Below are 22,895 nucleotides of genomic sequence, written 5' to 3'. Positions count from 1 at the left end.
TGTGTTTTCACAATCTCAAATGCAATATTCTATGCCACCTTTTATTGTTATTGTTAAGGTGTTTTTCAGTTGTATCTTACTCTTTGCAAGCCCAACTGGGTTTTCTTGGCAAAGTTATTGGAGTAGTTTGCCATTTCTTTTTCCTGCTCATTTTATAGATGAGGAAACAGATGCAAATAACATTAAAAGAATTGCCCAGAGTCACATAGCTAGCAAGTATCTGAAATCATATTTGAATCCAAATCTTCCTAATTCTGGAATCTTTTTTTGATTCTAGATTTAGTGCTCTAAACCTCTGCAACACCTAGCTGCCCTAATGCTTAGTAGTCAACAAAAACTTAAAAAAAAAAAAAAAAAAAAAGCAGATCTCCAAGATTGGAGAGGATCAACTACTAAAAGCTACCAATTTGGAGAAGTCCATCATATCATGGCAGCTTTCTGACAAAAATAAGCAGCAATTCTTCAATTCTGTACTCAAAGTTGAAAAACTACAACTACTTCAAACATAATTCTAAAGGCGTTGACCTATGACATAGATGTAATGAGTACCTTCAAAGTCTAGGTCATTTGTACCATTTCATGAAGACTGAAAAGAGTTGAGGGCATGAACATTTCTCTCTATATGTTTCTCAAAACATAATGTTTCCTCTTTTTCCTTCTAATTCCTTTCCCTTCTCTGATCAATTCTTATACTTTCCTAGTCATTGTGCTGATGGAATATAAGTTCCTTGACTTCAGGGGCTGTCTTGTTTGTTTGTTTTTTTTAATCATATCTCTAACAATCAGATCAGGACTCTGACTGTAGTATTACTTAGTAAAGGTAATTGAGGAGTTGATATCGAATGAACTAGGAAATTTCCTATCACTTACAAAATACTTTGAAGTCTTAGGATAAGAAGCATTATTTATTTTTAAGCAGCAGTAGAAAAATCTACATCTACTAATTCTTTACTTTTTGAAAGTCTGTATCCATTTAATTCATTAATCAATAACCAAGCTGAAAGGCATTTTCTTTTAACTACATAGAACACCATGAAATCTAAAATTCAGCAACTTAGATGGTGATATGAACTGGATCTATGATTTCACCAGTATAGGGAACTCCAAAACAAATAAACTTTTTACTAATTCATGTTGACACTTTCTCTGCAATTTAGTTTTAGAGAACTCCTAGGTCACTGAGATAGCGCACTGGGCTTGGAATTAGGAAGATCCATCTTCTCGAGTTCAAATCTGGCCTCAGATATTTTACTAGATGTGTGGCCCTGGGAAAGTCACTTAATTCTATTTGCATCAGTTTCTTCATCTGTAAAATAAGCTGGAGAAGGAAATGATAAATCATTCCAGTATCTTTGCCAAGAAATTCCCAAATGGATTTACAGAGTCACAAGACTGAAAAAAAAATTCACAAAAGAACAACAAAACAAAACAAAACAAAAACAACCCAGCAACTAGGCCAAGATCATAAAGTCAGTTTTATATCAAAGTCAAGACTTGATTGAACTTGGCCATTCCTTCTAAGGTCAACTCTCTATCCAAAATCCCAAGCTGCCTCTCTCTAATGCTCCATGAAATACATAAAATGAATCCCTTATAAGAAGCAAATGACTAGTACAGGTGGAAGCCTCTTCTCTGTCACTTACATAAATATATCACCAGGAATTCTATTATGTATTCTGTATTAAACAGGTTCTAGTTTATGCTAACAGCTTGGTTTCATAAATATGAATGTTATGTGCCCAGGAACAGGGCCCAGGCACAAAAATTTTCCAAAACAGTCTTTTGTATCCACGATACCAAAACCACACTCTAAATACTGCAGTGTCAAAGCAGCAATAGTTGCCTGCTTCGTCTTAAGGCCCATCTAATAGGCTAGTTAAGAAATCAGACATTTTTAGAAACCATTCCCTCAGGAAGAAATGATAACTCAATATTTCAAAACCCATTCTCTAACACTGTTACATAATTGGCTCAAATTTGTATTTGAGCTATTTACAGTAATGGCAATATTTAAAATATTAATTTTAAGGCACTTTTAAAATATTTTTATTTTTGTATCCCTAATATCTAGCATAGTGCCTGCCATACTAATTATCCCCAGGGCTTGAAATGGTCTCTATTCTTTTTTTTAATAGCTTTTTATTGATAAAACATATGCATGGATAATTTTTCAACACTGACTCTTGCAAAAACTTCTGTTCCAACTTTTCCCCTCCTTCCATCTCTTCCCCTAGATGGCAAGTAGTCCTATACATGTTAAATATGTTAAAGTATGTCTTAAATACAATATATGTGTACATATTTATAGTTATCTTGCTACACAAGAAAAATCGGATTTAGAAAGAAGGTAAAAATAACCTGGGAAGAAAAACAAAAATGCAAGCAAAGAACAACAGAAAGAGTGCAAATGCTATGTTGTGGTCCACACTCATTTCCCAGTGTTCTTCACTGATCAATTGGAACTGATTTGATTCATCTCATTGTTGAAAATGGCCACGTCCATCAGAATTGATCATCATACAGTATTGTTGTTGAAGTGTACAGTGATCTCCTGGTCCTGCTCATTTCACTCAGCAGCAGTTCATGTAAGTCTCTCCAGGCCTTTCTGAAATCTCCTGCTAGTCATTTCTTACAGAACAGTAATATTCCATAATATTCATATACCACAATTCACCCAACCATTCTGCAATTGATGGGAATCCACTCAGTTTCCAGTTTCTGGCCACTCCAAAGAGGGCTGCCACAAACATTCTTGCACACACAGGTCCCTTTCCCCTTCTCAGTATTTCTTTGGGATATATGCCCAGTAGTAGCACTGCTCCATCAAAGGGTTTGCACAGTATAACTTTTTGGGCATAGTTCCAAATCACTCTCCACAATGGTTGGATCCATTCACAACTCCACCAGCAATGCATCAATGTCCCAGTTTCCCCACATTCCCTCCAACATTCATCATACTTTTCCTGTCATCTTAGCCAATCTGACAGGTGTGTAGTGGTATCTCAGAGTTGTCTTAATTTACATTTCTCTAATCAACATGCTTTGGAACATATGAGTAGAAATAGTTTCAATTTCATCATCTGAAAATTATCTGTTCATATCCTTTAAATGGTCTTGATTCTTATCTCAGCTTTTTACATTCTATGGCTTCCTTCAGAATTTAACTCAAATGCCATCTCCTACAGGAGATCCTTCCTGGTTCTCCCCACACACCTGTTCCCTAAATATATACAACACCTTCCATTCTCAAATTACTTTTTATCTGCTCTGTATCTATCTCAGACAAACCTATTTATTTACCTTCATTAGAATGCATGTTCCTTGAGGGCAGGTACTGTTTTTGTCATTCTTTGTATTCACTGTACTTACCACATAAATTGGCCCTTGATAAACACCGGAAAAATGGTTGTTGATTAATTAGCAAAAAATTATATTTTTAAAGTTATAAACTGATTTGAAAAGTGTTTATAAAGTCTAAAACAGGAAGCCTTCATTATCTCATACTCTACATACCCTCTTTACTATGCAGATTTTAACAAAATCTTTTTAAATACCAATTTCCTAGCAGATGGCCTGGGAAGGTACCCTGCACCAAAGCAGACAATGTTCAATGAAATCTTCTAACTTAGAGAAATTCTTGCCAATCCCTAATGGGTCTCAGGGGTGGAATAAGGTGGGAAAGAATGGACAAGGCAGAGATACCATTTTATCCCCAAGCAGAACAGGGATTTTCCAACCTTTACTATTCAATATGCAGGCAGATGTTTGGGGCATATTTCTGGGGAATATCTTTTGTTGCCCTATGTTAGTAGTCTCTGCCAAAAGTCAATGTATTAATAAACTAGCTAGCTCATGGGCAAAGACAACTTCAAAATTTCCATCCTTTGGCAAAATGTAGGATTCTGGGATTTTGGTGTAGTGCTACTGGGTTAGTTTTGATCTGCAATATGATTGCCTGAGCAGAGAAGCCAGTGAGTTTGGCTGGCTCCCTGAATGACACCATGAGCCAACTAATTTGGAATTTCCTTGAACCCCCCAACGTGTGTTATGTTTAAAGAGCTAGGCCACATTAGTCTGCTGCTTGTATTATATTTGTCCATCAATCTCTGGGATAATTAATTTATCTCTTATTAAATTGAGCAGGATTTGCAGTTTTACACCTGTCATTCTAGGGCAACTAGGTGGTACAGTGGATAGAGTGCTGGCCTGGAATTAGAACTTTTTCCTGAATTCAAATCAGTCTCATTCGCTTATTAGCTATGTGAACCTGGGCAAGTACCTAAACCTATCTACCTCAGTTTCTTCATCTGTAAAATGAGCTGGAGAAGAAAATGGCAAACCACTCTAATACCTTTGCCAAAAAAAAACATCCCCAAAGGATTGGGCACAAATGCAAAGTAAATAAACATTACACCTGTCATTCCACAGGCCTCCAAATATTTTTTGAATCATTTGACTTATGTCAGTACACAGTGTCCTTGTAAGCTCATTTCCTTTGCCAGACTCAGGGAAAAGGAAGATTGAACTTGGAAGAAATATAATTTGCCCAAGATTGCATACATCAGAGAGCAAAATGCATATAAAGAAAAAAAGGAAGGGGAAGATGTAGAGGAGAGATTCTTTAAAATATTATTGATGAGGAAATCCCAAAACTCTGAAAAATCCTTAAAGGAGAAAACCTCCTTGGACTCTGCCTCAGGGAGGGGACTCCACCCTAAGCACAAACAGTTTCATCTTTGTTATCTGGCTCAGTGCTGAAACCCATTGAATTCAATTCAAATTCTTTTTTTTTTTTTTTTTTTTTTTTTTTTGCTGAGGCAATTGGGGTTAAGTGACTTGCTTAGGGTCACACAGCTAGGTCAATTCAAATTCTAACCCTGGCTGAAACCCAGCCAGGAGCCAACCTGGGATTCCACCCACAGCTCCCTTAAACTAAACTCTCATTATAAAAGAGCCAAGCTGGAGCCCTTTCTTGCCAGAGGTCTCAAACATGGCAGTCTTATGCCTGGCATGTCCAGGATCTCTGTCCACTGGAACCCTGGTTCCGATGCCTTTTATCTCTACCTTCAACTTTACTAACTAGATTTTACTTCCAAACCCCATAATAAACCTCTTTTATCAATCTAGGTTTTCGGGTCTGTAAATTCTTTTACCGAGGACTCTTGCGCTGCTACTAAACCTCATTTAACTCTGTATCTTTGCACCAAATCCAAAGGACTTGCAGGGGAGCTCTATTTGACTCCCTGTACCCCAAATCTGACACTAGACCTCAATTAAACCTAATTTCATTTAGATACCCCAATTCTAAACCTCATCATTATGAAAAAATAATAACTGTTAACAGAGGTGTGAATTGATCCAGACATTCTGTAAGGCAATTTGGAATTATGCTAAATGCTTAAAATGTCTATAATTCTTGATCCAGCAATCCTATAACTAAGTATACTGCCAAGAAAAGTTCTATATACACCAAATATTTGTAGCAACATTTTTGTAATAATAAATAGCTGGAAATTTTTTAAAAAGATATCTATTGACTATTTAAATAGCCAAATTAATTGGGACATTAATTGGATTAATTAATTGGAATATAATGCTACATTGACAATGAAGAAGCATGGATTCTGAGAACCAATGTAAAGTGAAGAAAGAAAAAATAGGAAAAAAAATATACAATGTCTACAGGAAATAACTAAATAAATGAAATTGGATGCTGTAAAAAACATAATATTGAAGTATGAAGTCAAAGAAGAAAATTGATTACCTTTCCTTCCCTTCTTTGTAGAGGTAGGTAATTATAGGTATGAAGGATTGCAGATAATTTTGGATTTGGTTGAAGTGTTGATTAGTTTTGCTGAATTAATTTTTTACCTTTTTATTCTTTGGTGTAAGACATGATTTTCTGGGAGAAGGAAGAGTGGGAGAAATGTATTACAAAATGGTATGTAAAAACAAAAGATAGTAGTAAAAGTTTTTGAAAAAATATATAAAACTATATATCCTAGTGCATTTTTATAAAAATAACACCCATTCCTCAGCAGATTCAAAAGATATGAATAATATTTGAAGGAAGAAACAGATTTTTTTCTTTATTAAAGCTTTTTATTTTTCAAAACACATGCATGGACAATTCTTCAACATTAGCCCTTACAAAATTTTGTGTTCCAATTTCCCCCCTTCCCCTATGCTCTCCCCTAGATGGCAAGTAGTCCAATACATGTTAAACATGGTAGAAATATGTTAAATCTACTGTATGCATACATATTTATACAATTATCATGCCACACAAGAAAAATCAAATAAACTAGTGAGAGAGACAGAAAGAGAGAGAGAGAGAGAGAGAGAGAGAGAGAGAGAGAGAGAGAGAGAGAGAGAGAGAGAGAGAGAGAGAGAGAGAGAGAGAAGCATAATAAAATGTAAGCAAACAACAAAAAGAATGAAAATGATTATGTTGTGAACACGCTCAGTTCCCACAGGTCTCTCTCTGGGTGTATATGGCTCTCCATCACTGAACAACTGGAACTGGTTTGAACCATCTCATTGTTGAAGAGAGCCATGTCCATCAGGATTATCATCGTTATAATCTTACTGATGCTGTGAATAATGATCTCCTGGTCCTGCTCATTTCACTCAGCATCAGTTCATGTCAGTCTCTCCAGGCCTCTCTGAAATCATCCTGCTGGTTGTTTCTTATAGAACAATAATATTCCATAGCATTCACTTATTCAGCCATTCTCCAACTGATGGGCATCCACTCAGTTTCCAGTTTCTGGCCACTACAAAAAGGGCGGCCACAAACATTCTTGCCCATACAGGTCCCTTTCCCTCCTTTAAGATCTCTTTGGGATATAAGCCCAGTAGAAACAATGCTTGGATCAAAGAATATACACAGTTTGATTGCTTTTTGAGCATAGTTTCAAATTGCTCTCCAGAATGGGCGGCTCTATTCATAGTTCCACCAAGGTTCCATCAGGGTCCCAAGGAAGTAATAGATATTGTTAATGATTACATGAAAAACTGTTCAAATTGCCAAATTACTGAAACATTCTGAAGATACTTCTTTACACCTTTTAGGCAAAAATTGTTCCCCAAAAATGGTGAATTTTGCTCTAGAAGGGGGCTATAAAAGAATTCCTCCTCTACCTTTCTATAGAAGGCAAACAAGACTTTAATGGGTACATCTATCTTAATCTTGCAGGTGCCCATCTCATTTCTCAAAGGCTCCATGTTTTGAAGTTCATCAAATCGATCAAAGTACTCCCCTTGTCAATACCCCTTATAATATAAATACTAGTTACGTCCAACAGCCAAGGAAATGGTTAAAGTTATTTAAGGGACAAATATTTCAGAAAGGTTTAGTAATGTTAGTGTAAGGTTTGGCTGATTGTATTCCATTAGCAATGATAAAAGATTACAAGCACTGAGGTAACAATAGTAGGCCAGTAATTACTCAGAACTGATGTACTTGTCCAGCTTTTCACTGCTGACATTCCCTTCACTGATTACAACACTTTCACCTGTACTACTTCTTATCTCCAATTGAATATGTTCTTTTGCCTTATTGAGCCTTCCAATTCTTTGAGCTCTTTCTGATTTTCCTAGTGCATTGACCCTCTTCTGGCTTCATTTCTCTCCTTGTCTAGTCTGGAACATAAGGTCAGTCATTTCAACAATACTCTCATTAGAATGCTAGAATTATTCAACTTCTTGACATTCTAAATCTATATGATTCTTGTGAAATCCCAAGTAGGAATAATATCCAATATCTGACATAGCCCTTTATTTTAATAAAAAAACAAACATTATTCAATGTGAATGGTCTCAATTGCCCTACCTCCATACTTCAAAACTTCCAACATTTTTACCCTTTTGATCTCAGAGGAAGAAGTTCCCTTTTTTCCAAGACTTAACCTCTCTATGAGTGTCTTCAACTATCATCTCTTCTATGGCATTCCATCATTCTGTCTTTTTTGCATCTCTAACCTCTTCCTCTCTCCTGGCTCCTCCCTCTCTGCCTACAAACACATTCTGTTCTTCCCATTCTAAAAATAAAATTTTTCCTTCTATTTTTCTATCCTTCAATGGCTTTACCAAAGCCATGAATCCTTTCTACAAGATCTCCAACAGTTAATTGATACTGGAAGATTTCCAGGCATGAGGCCATATGGCATAGTGGTTAGAAAGAGGGACCTGCAATCAAGATACTTGTATTCAAATTCCATTTTAGACACAAAATTTGTGAACCTGGACAAGACATTAGCCACTCAGCCTCGGTTCCCTTGCCTGTAAGATTAGGCTAAAATACCATCAAATTCACTGTTATTGAGAAAATCAAATATGAGAATATATAGAAAGGACTTTGCAACTTTAAAGTACTAGGTAAATGTCAGCTAGTAATACTTCCTGAAGTAGCTGATTACATTCTTATAAACTCTAATTATTAGTAAAGTGTTTCTTAACATCTAGTTGAAATCTGGCTCTTTTCAATTTCTATATATAAGTCACAGTTCTTCCCTCTGAGATCAAGCAGAAGTTTAGCTACTCTTTTACGACACAACTTTGCACATATTTCAAGATGACAGCCTTATGGCTTCTTAAGTCTTCTCAAGGCTAAATGATTTTTCTTCAATATATCTTTTTACAAATAGTTTCCATGCTATAATTTCCACTCATAATTCTTATCATACTTCCCTGGATACATTCTAGTTTGTTAATATCTTTTCAAAGAAATTAATACAATATACCAGATATGTCTCTAAAATACTGCCCCATCCATCGCCTCATTTTTAAGACCAAATAGCTTATAAGAATAGTTATGCTCACAGCCTTACTTTCTCCACACCTACTTACTCTCATTCCCCCTTGGAATTTGTCTTTTGTTCCCACAATTTTACTGATTAAATGATCACTAAAGCTTTCAGTTACCTGATCCAATATATCAGGGTCCTGTAACCACTTGTACCCCACTATCTCTGGTGTAGACATGATATAGAAATATAGCTCAGAAAGTACTTATCTCATTTTAGCTTGTGTTACCATCATTGGCAAATATCATGATGAATTCTGTACCTAAAACCTCCAATAACTGATAGCACAACCCAATGCACAAGTTTTCCTCCAGAAATACATGTAAAATAAAATCACACAGATGGGTGGGGAAACCAAACCAAGCAATCAGATTCCCCAAAGTTATATTGCTATGTTATAAAGAATGGGTTTCCCAGTCTTCTAACAAATCATCTCTACATTCATATCTAAGGTCTAGCATAAGTACACCTACTCAGGAGCTCAAGTTCCCCATAAGCAACCTCAGAGTAGGAGAAAGGCTAATATTTTCATTAATTATTGGCAGCAGCTGATACTTTGTCAATGTCATGTCCAGCTTTACTTCCCTGATTTTGCTAAGGGAAGGGAAGGGAGGAAGGCTTTTCTTAGGTTTTACTTTCCCTAAAATCTGCAAAAATTGTTATTGTTGACCATTCCTTTTACCTTACTCTCCCCTTGGACTTCCTTCTATCTATCTGACAACCCTCTTTCTATCTTCTTGAACAACTTGTCTTCCTAACCCTTTCATCATGTATTCAACAATTATTTACTAAGTATTTACTATATACCAGGCACTAAAATATAAACAAAACATACTTAATGTCTTTATCATTCAGAAAATTCAGATTCCATGAATCCAGGGAACAAATTTGCAAAGTCACAGATAGGTTCCCACATGAGTTGTTAGAGAAAAATTCCCATACTAAGCATTCCTGAAGCTGACAAAACCAAAGATCCTTCATATGTTTTGTCTATTTGGTAAATGGCTCCACCATTGTCAGCTATTTGTAAACCATTTGTCTGGGAGAAAAACAAAATCCTTCAAAGAGTTACATTTTACTGGGAGGGAATTATATACATATTTTTAAAAATACAAAATATGAATAAAGGAATCTCACCAATGGGGAAAGTACAGTAAGATCTAGGGGTCAGGAAAGGTCTTGTATAAGAATTGTCACTTGGATTAATCCTGGAAGGAGACCATGGACTAAGAGCAAGGTGAAAAGGACTAGGCATGAGGACTAGACAATCTATGTGAAGATACAGACACAGGCAGGATATGGATTGTTTGTATGATGAACAACAAATAAGAGGGTTTGACTAGGATGCAGAGTAGAGTCAACAAGCATTTATTAAATGTTTGCAGGATACTAGATATTGCTTGTCTGCTTTCAATGTGCAATAAAACTTAAAAGGAAGATGGCAGCCAGATTATGGCAGACTTCAGGAGTCCCTATACTTACAAAGTAAAGGTGTCAGTCACCATTTACTTCTCCCTTTCCCTAACCATCTCCTTCTCTCCACCATCTCCCCCTCATCCAACCATTTGCCAGTGTCCCACTGATACTTTATGACTCTTGGCTGAGTCAAGTGGGAAACATGAACATTATACCCTTACCTTGCCAGCATAGCATAAAAGGACTAACATTTGGGAAGACAAATTGACCCAGTAAATGACAGAATCCATAGCACTCTTAGAATCCTGCCTATTGGGCTCATTCAAAAGACTGGATTTGAGTCTCTCTCTTCAGGCTATTGGTTTTCCTGCTTGTCCTTTTGGAATCTGACATTCCACAGACTCATTAAAACCAGTCTCTTCCAGGATCTCATTTCATTTTCTAATTCACATATTATCTATTCTCTCTACTCTTTCTGGGTATTTGACTCATTACCATCCAGCTGCAGATGGGACATAATGATTTTGTTTTTCTCCCAGACAAATGGTTTACAAATAGCTGACAATGGTGGAGCCATTTACCAAATAGACAAAACATATGAAGGATCTTTGGTTTTGTCAGCTTCAGGAATGCTTAGTATGGGAATTTTTCTCTAACAACTCATGTGGGAACCTATCTGTGACTTTGCAAATTTGTTCCCTGGATTCATGGAATCTGAATTTTCTGAATGATAAAGACATTAAGTATCTTGCCTAAGGTCACAAAATTAGTGTTGGGGATAGAATATGAACCCAGCTCACTGATTCTATTATGCTGTAGTCTCTCTATATGACAGTATTACACACAAATGGCAGAACCACTTGCTGTACCATAAAGCTCCCATTAAGTGGCACCAGAGATGGCAAAATTGGCAAGAAAGTCCCAGAATTCTGGGGTCATTTCCACTTCCACTTCCATCTTATCACCTTAAGATCTGTATACTCCTCTACCTTTACATGCACATACTTTAAATTTTTCTTCTTGAGAATCTTCAGAGGCAACATAATAAGTACCTGCCATGGAAATACATTGAATTCTCCCTCTAAATCCTCAAGACGCCCTTAGGCATAACTTTTTTTTTTAATTAAAGCTTTTTATTTACAAAGCATATACATGGGTAATTTTTCCAACATTACATAACGTTTTGTTCCAAATTTTCCCCTTCTTCCCCCCACTTCCTCCCCTAGTTGGCAGGTAGTCCAATATTTTGAAATATACTTTAGATCCAATATTTGTAGACCTATTTATATAGTTATCTTGCTGCATAAGAAAAATTAGATCAAAAAAGATAAAAAAAAAATCGGATCAAAAAAGAAGAAAAACTGAGAAAGAAAACAAAATGCAAACAAATAACAACAGAGAAAGTGAGAATACTAAGTTGTGTTCCACACCCTTGTTCCACTGTTCTCTCTCTGGGTGTAGAGGGTTCTCTTCATCACTGAGCAAGTGGAACTGGTTTGAATCATCTCAATGTTGAAGAGAGCCACATCCATCAGAATTAGTCTTTGTATAGTCTTGTTGCCAGGTATAATGATTTCCTGGTTCTGCTCATTTCACTCAGCATCTCTGATGCTGATGCATCTGTAGGTCTCTCCAGATCTCTCTGAAATCCTCCTGTTGGTCATTTCTTACAGAACAATAGTGTTCCATAGCATTCATATACTATAATATATTTAGCCATTCTCCAATTGATGGACATCCACTCAGTTTCCAGTTTCTAGGCATAACTTCTTTATGAAATTTTTTTGTTAATTCAGTAATGAAATCTCCTCACATCAAATTCTGCTCTATTGAATGGTGTATTACCTCTACTGACTCTCCAAAAATAAAAACAAACAAGAATCACACAGATGGTTTGAGTCAAAAAAAGAGACATAGGTAGAGGTTTACACTAATTAAACACTTGACTTTTATAGGTTTAGATTTTGCTAACCAAGATTTTAAATTCTATGTTGTTCATTCAAAGAATAAACTCACAGACACATAGATGTAAAGCTATAAGGGAATTTAAAATTAATCAAATTCAGCACATCTTATACATGAAGAAATCAAAACCCTAAGTTATTTGCCCTCTAGATCTCAAAAACATGAAATGACAGAGATGGTTTAAGAAAAAATCAGAAACACAAAAATGCATTTTAATAGTATATGTAAAAGTAGGAAGAATACAGCTTATGACTGAGCTTTTGCAAGGCACTGTTAAAATATTTTGGAAGTCTTGCCACTATATCCAACATAATTAAGCCTTGATTTCTGCCATAGGGATGGATTTTGAATCAGAAATCAGTCCTTGCTCTCAAGGACTCATTTACACACATACTTTCAACTAGTTAAATAAAATGTTTGTTTTTCCATGAAAAAAGGTAGACAGCACTGCTATGTACAAAGAAACTAAGATAAATAATGTCCAAGGGAGTGATAGCTAACACATTCCATGATATGCCACAGCATTGTTTAGGGGAGGTGAATCAAGTCATGTCTTTTCACTGTGTTTCAAAGCTCAGGTCTCTGGTTCACTTGAGAATTTTGTCCTCTGGGAAGACTCTTATCAGGCTTTATTAAAATAGAATATCACATGAGATGTATATATATTCAGTCAACCAAAAAGTTAGCAGCAAGAACAAAATTCTAAGACCAGTTTGAAGGGGCTTGGTGACTTTGGAGATTTAAAAGAATCACAGGCTTAGAGATGGAAGAAGTTTCATAAATCCAACCCTGGTATCATATAGATAAGTGCTGTAGCAAGGTAGATAACAATAACAACAATAATAGCTAATATTTATATAGTTTCCTATATGCCAGGCATAGTGTATATTCCTAAACTTTTTACAATTATTATCTCATTTGATCTTCACATCAACCCTGGAAGGTAGGTGCTGTTATTATTCTATTAGTCTAATGTTACAAGTGAGGAAACTGAGGGAGACAAAACTTAAGTGACTTGCCCAGGTTCACACAGTTATCCAAAACTGGATTTATACTCAGGTCTTTATATTTCTATGTTCAGAGTGCTATCTACTGCACCACCTGACTATATCTTGCTGTAGATGGCAAGTCCCAGAGCTACTCAAGGTACAGTGGTGGGATAGACGGCAATAATTTTACCAGATTTTTTTCTTCCTGAAATAATAATAATAATTAACAAGAATAGCTAGCATTTATATAGAAATTCACAGCTTGCAGAGTGCTTTACATAGGTTAATTTGACCAAGTCCCCTCCCCTTCTTGTTTTGATCAAATCAACTTGTAAAATGATGTTCACCTGAGACATTGAAGGGGTTCTATTTGATACGGAGTGCAACCATGTGAACTCTTACCTGTTTGGGATATTGAAATAAGTACTTCTATATTCATGGGGAGGGGGGGAAATTGTAACAAATAACAAAAACTCTGATTATGTCTTCACAACAATACTGAGTGTGAGTAAGACTGCCTCAGTTTTAGTTGCATTAAATTAGAATTTTGTAGAAGAGAGACCTTTGATCTTAAGAAACTCAAATTTAGGGGCCGTTAAATGGTGTAGTAGATAGAGCACTAAGCCTCGAACCAGGAAGACTTGAGTTCAAATCTAATCTCACAATACTTGTGTGACTCTGTCACTTGACCCATGTGCCTCAATTTCTTCATCTGTAAAATATTAATTAACTGCCAGGGTTGTTGTGAAGATCAAATGAGATGTTTAGTATAGTACTAAAACTTAGCTATTATTATTAATTAAATGCATATAGTTTCAAAGACAAAGGACCACAAAACACAAATTTAAAAAGGTCATCAGGCAGAAATTTACACACACACTTTTTTGCAGCGGCCTCCATACCTCCTGTAAGCAGATCCAATGGGGGAATACCCTGAGGAGTACAGGTTTATCTTTGCTAATAGACACCTGCTTTTAATGTCTATCTCATGTGTCTACCATGCTCCAGTTTACTTGCTGACCATGAGACTGATTATACATGCCTTCTCAGTAGAAGCATTCTGAAAGGGACACTGTCCAGTTGGAAAAGCTTCAAAGTAAAAGCCTTTTTAAGTCTGCCAACCTGAACAGTATCATTTCAAAACAGACTGCTTTGATTCTCTTCAGAAAACTGATACTGTATTGTTTCTTTGGAGAGGATTAAAATGGACAAACTCCATCAAGAGCCTCAGAACTCCACTCCCATTGCTGAAGAACAATGGAAGCCTTCTGGCTTCCCACTCATCTCCCCCTCCAAAATCCAAGGTTAGAAAAGGAATTTAATATACCAGTCCTACAGCTCAGAATTGCACATTTTAATAGTCCTGCTATTCTCTACAATACCAGGCAACTGAGCTTTCACACCCACATATCCTATACCTCATGCAATTATCTTCAACTACTGAGTTTGAAATTAAAATTATTTGGTTCCTAAGGACAATGTTAGCAGAGTGATATTTAACTCTCTGACAGGCCCAGGTATATTCACAGAGGGGAAAAAAACAGAATTTGAAATGTGTTTCCAATGCTCTATTTTACTGGTAATTTGACTATTTTGAAGGATGATTTTTTTAAAAAGTATATATAAAATCTTTAAGTAACAATTTATCCCACATCGAGGGTGAGGAGGGATGTGGCAAGTTATGCCATTCCTTCTCTTCCTTCTTGGATAACTACCAAGGGCTCAGGAAGCCAAGTGTGTGGTTTGATCTTTATAGCAATAAAGGCAACAGCTGGCTTTTTGGCATTCTGCAATGAAGGCACTGAAGCAAACCAAACCATTGCATTGCCAAGTTACTAATTCTGTATCTTTATGGCTCAGAAGTCAAATTCCTCTCCAGTACATCAAATGCCAAGATGCATACAAAAACACATGAAATCTACTTGAGACAAGGCAGTAGAAGTCTTTTATTGTTATTGTTGTTAGTGTCCTACAAAAATGCAAAAAAAAAAAAAAATGAATCAACAGCATGGCAATTGTACCTGGCAGCTTGTCTTTGGGACAGAAATTCAGTCTAAACAAACACTGCTGTGCTTTAGAACCTAGCCCATAGCAGCATGAGGCAGCATAAATCCTATGGACAAAATGAAAACATGGAAGCAAAAGCCTTTCAAAAGAAAGAGTAATAAAGAAGAAAGAAATCTATAGGATCCCAGGAGTGGAACTTAAACGATTTTAGAAGTAATTCATTCTAGTCCCCACAAGTAACTAAGTGGTACAAGTGGATAGAACAGTGGTCCTGAAGTCAAGAAGACTCATCTTCTTGAGTTCAAGTTCAACCTCAGAGACTTTCTAGCTGTGTGATCCTGGATAAGTCACTTAATCCTGTTTGCCTCAATTTCTTCATCTGTAAAATAAGTTAGAGAAAGAAATAGCAAACTACTCCAGTATATTTACCATAAAACAACCCAAAATAGGATCACAAAGAGTTGGACACAACTGAACAATAACACTCTGACACCCCCAATTTTACAGAAGAGGAAACTGAAACCCAGAGAAGCTATAAGTTGCCTAAAGTCACATAGGCAATACTGGAATCAGGATTTGAACTCTAGAATCAGTACTTTGAAAAGACTATTGGATATTGTGTCAAAGGATATGAATTTCAAATCCTATCCCTTTCCACTGTTTGATGTTGGACAAATCACTTAATCTCTGAGCCTCTGTATCCTCCTCCTCTCTACAATGAAGGAATTAGACTAAATTTCTTTTTAATTCTAAGTCCCGTGACTTAGACTATTTCCAAATCGCTAGGTTAAAAGCCCTAATTACACAATCTTAAAATTTCTTTCTGGGATCTTACAAATGAACAAATATTCCTTGATTATATACTGGGTCTATTATAGGCAATGGGAAAACACTAGCAACTTTCTTAATAACACAGGCATAAATCAAGCATCTTTTCCCATTTTCCCACTACTATTTGATGTAATTATACAAAATTCTAGCAATAGCAATGTAAAAAAGATAAAGAACTAAGGGCTTAAAGATAGGTAATGAGGGAAAAAACTATTCCTATTTGCTATTGATATGATGGTTCTCTTAGAAAATCCAAGAGAATCAGCCAAGAAACTAATTGGGACAATAGTTTCAGTAAAGTTGAGCCTACAAAATAAGCCCTCAAAAATCAGTGACATTTCTATATAATAACAACAAAATTTAAGAAGTAACAATAAAAAAGAAATATCATTTAAAATAACCACCAGATGCATAAAATATGTGGGAGCTCATTATCTAGTGAACAAGTGATAATTTCATAACTTGCGTAGTATGGATTGCCCTTGTCAAAAAGTATAATCAGGGAAGCGAGATCAATAAATAGTTCCCCTTTTAAATAATTTTGGAAAATGATGGAATGAGGAAAGAGGAGAAGAATGATTTGCAATGTAGTCTTAACTTTTCCTTTTTTATTATTATTATTATTTTTATTACAGATTACTTTCCATTGAAGGAGACACAAGCTATAATTAAATTGGTCATTTAATTGCATAAGTTCCGAGCCCAAAATACCTGGAAAGGAAGTACAGCAAGAAAACAAGACTCCTCAGACAAATTATTCCATATGAATTCTCATTCACATTCAGAACAAAATAATTTTTTTCCTTCTTCACTCACCAAATTGGGTTAATGCCTAAAGCATCATGATCAAAAAGCCAAATGATTTATTTCTCAACAAAATTTAAATAAGATATGTTAAACAGTCCAACATATAACTTGCTAACTAAAATAATTTTAAATTAACTTCACAATTGATTCTTTCTACTCTGTTATGATCAAGACTTTTCTTATCCCCTTAGCTAAAAGCATTCTTTCCTTCCTCAGATTTTCCTAGAGTCCTCATTGCCCTTTTATATCCTCCTATATTATACTTATTTGTGAACAGGCTATATCTACCCCTACCACTCCCAATTAGAATCTAAAATCCCACACAGGTAGATCAGTGTCATTTTTATTTAATTTTAATTTTTTTTTTTAGTTTATAATCCCAATACTTAACACACTCAGATCCTTGAACATTTGCATGTATGTGTTGGGAGGCTGAGATCCTTCCCCTGCTTTTAGGCCAATCCTTTCTCTAAAATATAAGACACTGTCCCCAATATATCACCCAGGAGCTCAAGGCTCTACCCCTGTCAATCTCTATTGGAACATGGCCTCTGACATTGTTGCCATGGCTTCCTGGTCACATAAAGACAAAAAAATGACCTGCCCTTGTGAAGTCAGATCCTTTTAGATTTACTGGATGTCCCAAGGCCCTTGATGACCAGAAGAATTCAGTACAAAAGTGAGAACATGTCAAGTTTGACATGCCTATGGGACACATAATTTGAACTGCCCAATAAAGTAATAGGTCGTGAAGGACTAGATCTCAAGAGAGAGACAGTTTAGATACAGTAATCTGGATTTAATCTAGATAAATGATAATCTAAAATGATATAATAATGATATAAAATATATCAATTTTTTAAAATTTCTTTTTGTATTTGCTTCTATTTTTGAAAATAGGCAGAATTGAACAGATAATTTTGAGAACAGAACAGAATAACTGTAACTTCAAGTCTCCAAGTCCAGATATGTTGTTGTTCAGTTCTTTCAATTGATTACATACTTTACCATTGCATACTTTACCATTTCCTTCTTCAGCTCATTTTACAGATGATCAAACTGAGGCAACCAGAGCTAAGGGGCTTGTCTAGGGTCACATAGCTATTCAGTGTCTGAGGCCAGATTTTAATTCAGAAAGATAAGCCAGGTCTGGCACTCTACCCACTTTATCACCCATCTGCCCCCAGATCTAGATAAACTGCATCCTAATGTATTGACAGGACTGGCAGATGTGATTGCAAGGATTTTATCAATAATCTCTGAAAGATCTTCAAAAAGAATATGTCCCAATGTGAGACAAAGAAAGAGAAGAGGGAGGGAGGGAGGAAGAGAGAGGAGGAGGAAAGAGAGATAAAGGCAGAGACAGAAACAGAAAGAAAGAGACAGAGACAGAGAGAGACAGAAACAGAGACAGTTAGAAAAAGGCAAAGACAGAGACAGAGAGAAAGAGACAGAGACAAGGAAAAGGAGGGAGGGGAAAAGTATAGCAAATGCAAACTACAAACCAATGGAGTAGACATGCCAAAGTTATAGATCATTTATGAGAATTTAGAAAGGGAAGCAGCATACTTTCAAGAAAAAGTCTTACCCAAAAGTCTTACCCAACTAGATGTTTTTTCCTATTTTATTCATCCCCTACATTCCTTTTGGACTTCCTTGACTTCTCTACCATGCCTGATACCCTGCCCTTCCTTTTTCTCCCTTCCCTTTTTTCCCACCCCCTCCACTTTTCAGCTTTCTGTGATGGGTGTCTTCATCCATTAGATTGTAGCATAAGCTCTTTGAGAGCAGAGACTGTCTTCTTTTTTTCTTATTTGTATCTCCAAGGACTTAGCACAATGCCTGGCACATAGCAACACTTAATAAATGTTTGTTAACTGACTGACAGGATAATTAGACTGGTCAATTAGAGTAATATTAAAACTATATTTCAACCAAACATTCAACAAAATATCTCATGCTATTTTTGTGGACCAGGTGAAGATATTTGGGCTAGGTTCTAGCAAAGTTATATGACTTTGGAATTGATTCAATAACCATAATCAAAGATTAATTATTAATGGATCTGTTATCTTGGAGTAAGGTCACTAGTGGAGTCTTCCTGGGATTTGTCCTTGGTCAAATGCAATCAAAATTGTGATCAGTCGATATTAAACACTTCCTAGTCACTGTACTAAAGGCTAGGCATGTGAAGAAAGGCAAATAGCCTCTACTCTCAAGGAGCTCATGGTTGAAAGGGGAAACACCATAAAAACAACTAATTATAAACATGATGCATGCAGGATAAATTGGAGCTAATCAACAGAGGGCAGACATTAGCATGTAGAACAATGAGAAAGGCTTCTTATAAAAGATGTAACTTTATTTGAGACTTGAAGGAAACTAAGAAATTCTGGAGGCTGAAATGAGGGATGTCAATGAAAGTACTTAGCACCAAAAGCTTGTTTATGAAAAAGGAAGGAGCCCTGTATCACACGGGCTAGAATACCTGGGGCTGACAGGTGTCAGAAACCTGAAATATAGGAAGAGACCTCCAAGAGATGAAAAATGTTTTAAATAAAAACATAGATATCATACTTGTCAAATATGCAGCTTAAATGAAGATTTAAGGGTCATAAAACACTTTGGAAGATAGTCCACATCAAAAATATCATGATAAGCTAGAACATAACAGCCCAAATCTAGAAAAGGAAAAAAATAAATTTAATAGGAACAAATATAAAATTCATTTTTATAAGTGGAGGAGACATTTTTAGACAATAATTCCTATGAAAGGCAATCTGGAGAGTTGGGTGTACATTGAGCTAAATCAACAATGTGACATGGAAGTTTAAAAAGGTAAAGGAGGTTTGATAGCTGTTAGTTAAAGGATGGTCATGTAGAAGAAACATTTAATTTGTTTTGATTAGCAGCTAAGTTGTACAGTGGTTAGAGCATTGGGTTTGGAGTCAGGAAAAATCTACTTTGTAACCTCCAGCAGTGGAGAAAATCAACAACTATGAAAGAAAATAATTTATTTCCTTTCATGAGTAAGAAGAAGGAATTTGTCTTGCTTCCCCTCCTTTTCCATTGGCTATAACATTTCTTACAGAAACTAGTTTCCCAATAAGTGATATCACTCACAGCAGAAAGCAGACTCAAGCAGAAAGAAAGCAGGAGGAAATTCTAAAAAATGTGACCTCTTTTGACAGAGAAGAGAGTCACTGGCCATCAGGAGTTTAGCTTTTGTGAGGAGCAAACCCATGGAGCCAACCAAGCTGAATGATCAGTCCAGGGAGATAATACGGGAATATGAGAAGAGAAAAAAATTGGGGCTCCATACTATCGGATACATGAGTTTCCTGGACCATGTGTATGCCTGCATGTCCCCTCTTCTCACTGATGTCTGCAGTTATTGGAGAATGGGTTTATGAAAGGAATCTTTTATAGTTACTGACTCAGTAAAGGCCTTTATTTGGAGCTAATTGTGCTATTAAACACACAGATAGAGGCTCATGAACTATTGTTTTAGGAATTAAGACCCACAGAGTTTCTGAGCTTAAGAACAGTCACATCCTCCTCCTCCTCTTCCTCCTCCTTTTTTTTCTTTTCTTTTTCCTCCTCCTTCTCCCCAGCCCCTCCCCCATACACCAAAGATAAAAACACCACTCCGGGGATCCAACATGTTAGTATGAATTAGTTGTAATCCCAGAGGATATAATCAAGGAAAGTTCAAATCTAGAATGCAAGAGTAAACATTAGCTATTAATAATGCAAAAACAAATTTATATGGTCATAAGATCATAGACCTAGAACTAGAATAACCTAACCTAACCTAAATAAATAAATAAATAACCTGGCCTAACCTAAATCGTTAGTTTTAAAGATGAGTAAAGTGAGGTCCAGACTTATCCAAGATCATACAGGTAGTAAAATTTTGCTATCTTTACAATGTAGTAAAAATTTGAGGTAGGATTTGAACCAGTTTCAGTGTTTTTTCCATGGTACAGCATTGCCTTCCTTATCAAAATAAATTGCAAGGTGATCATCTATGAGCAGGGCAGCAAGGTGGTGTTTTGGATTGAGTACCTGGTTTGGAATCAGAACTCTTCTTCCTGGTTTCAAATCCAGCCTCAGACACTTACTGGCTCTGTGACCCTGTGCAAGTCAATTAATCTTGTTTGCCTCAGTTTACTCATGTATAAGATGAGCTGAAGAAGTAAATGGCATACCACCCTATCTTTGCCCCCCCAAAAAAAAACCCCAAATGGGGTCAAGGACAGTTGGACATGACTGAAACAACTGAACAACAACAACATATGAGTAAGGGAAGGTGGAAAGAGTTGGTGTTGGGAGTAAGCCAATACATTAATGAAAAAAGAATGACAACATTACTGAGAGTTTAAGGCCTGGGGCTTTTTAAGTTGTTCTCTCTATCTGGAAAGCATTTCACATCCCCCAGAACCAGTTCCACCCATGGTAGTAAATTCCTCCCCACCAAGAACCAGCTCAAATATCTCCTTCTTCCTTCGATTCCATTCAACTCAAAAATAAACATTTCTTAAGCATTTAACTAGGTGCAAAGCTCTAGGCAAAGAGAATGGAAAAAATGGTTACAGCCCCTGCATTAGAGTGCCATGGGAAGCTACAATATGTACACAGCTAGGGATAATTGTAAAAGTTAGATTGTGACAAGCACAAAGAGAAGATCCAGATAATGTGATCTTAGAGTATGAAGCAGAAAAGATCAGTTTTTACTGGGGGAGGGGGTGTGGGAAAGAATGAGATATAACTTTGTAGAGGAAGATGATATCTGGAATGTGCCTAAAAGCTTTTCTTGATACACAAAACTGGTTCCTCCCCTGAACTCAATCAGTCAATAAACATTTGTTAAGCACCTACTATATGCCAGCCACTGAATCAATAAATATCATACTTTGAATTTCTCTCAATACACTTTGATAATTACTCCTATCCCCCCTCTCATTTAACATAATGCCCATGAAAACAGGCATACTCTTTGTGTGGACCATAATAGTCTTGCATATAGTGGGCACTCTATAAGTATTTTATATAAAGCATATATAGCATATTTATATAGCACAGTCTTAAAGTTGGGAGGAACCTTAAGGCCATTACATTCAACCCCCTCATTTTACAAACTAGAGATATTAAATGTACTCCCCAAGGTGACATAAGCAGTAAATAAAAGAGCTTGATATTGAGCTCAAGTTCCCAAAGCTGGTATTTCTTCCACTTTACCAGGATGAGTTGAACTGAATCAGTGAAGGTCAAGGCAACTAGATAACTCCTCAGATATTCAATTAATTTTTCAATTAATAAGAACTGGACAAATTACAATCTATGGCTATACCTTAACCCTATGTCAGCCATCTTTAAAATGCCTGCTTCAGTTACAAAGGAAATAGGTCAAGGAATATTCAGAAAGAGAATAAACCAGAATCATTATGGTAAAGGTACATGATCAGAAATCAAGAAGCTTTTATTAAGGACTTATTTTGTGCTAGGAACTCTGCTAAGTGTTGAGGATACCCCCCCCCAAAAAAGGCCAAAAAAACCCAAACACAAACACAAAACAAAATATTTCTGTCCTCAAGAAGCTCGAAATGTGATGGAGGAAACCAATTAAAACAGCTATGTACATACAAGATATGTATCCAATCAACTAGAGGTACTTTGAAAGAGAAGGTACTAGCATTGAGGAGGATGAGGAAAGGCCTCTTGCAGAATGTAGTATATGAGCTGAGCCTGGAAAGCTAAAATAGGGCTAAGGTTAGTTCTCTAATGGGTCAAATTTAGTCATAAGTGCTTAGGCCATAAGTAACTAATTTTTTTAAAAACAGTCACATGAAACCACTACATAGCATTTCCAAGCCTTCTATTTTTGTCCGCCTGCATTTTTTATTTCCTTCACAGATTAAGTGAGCATTATTTCAAAGTCCAATTTTTCTTGTGCAGCAAAATAACTGTATGGATTTGTATATATGTATATATATATATGTATATGTATATATATATATTGTATTTAACATGTATTGGTCTACCTGCCACCTGGGGGAGAGGGTGGGGAAAG

General features: G+C 36.1%; 1 protein-coding gene across 4 annotated transcripts in view; it reads right to left on the bottom strand.

Moving 5' to 3' along the window:
* The window catches only part of METTL24 (methyltransferase like 24), a 204,697-nt gene that overhangs the window by 153,519 nt on the left and 28,283 nt on the right, over positions 1–22,895 (bottom strand). Inside the window, exon 1 of one of the 4 annotated variants that reach the window (XM_074310121.1) lies at positions 5,765–5,915. The exons of the other annotated variants lie outside the window; for them this stretch is intronic. The gene's annotated coding sequence lies outside the window, so the exon portion shown is untranslated. Of the gene's footprint in view, positions 1–5,764; positions 5,916–22,895 lie in introns of those variants that run through there. 4 annotated transcript variants of the gene reach the window in all.

Source organism: Sminthopsis crassicaudata, chromosome 4, assembly GCF_048593235.1.
Source record: "Sminthopsis crassicaudata isolate SCR6 chromosome 4, ASM4859323v1, whole genome shotgun sequence".
In the NCBI taxonomy this organism is placed as follows: domain Eukaryota; kingdom Metazoa; phylum Chordata; class Mammalia; order Dasyuromorphia; family Dasyuridae; genus Sminthopsis; species Sminthopsis crassicaudata.
Note: the sequence above shows the minus strand (reverse complement) of the source record. Positions and strands in the feature narration are given on the sequence as shown.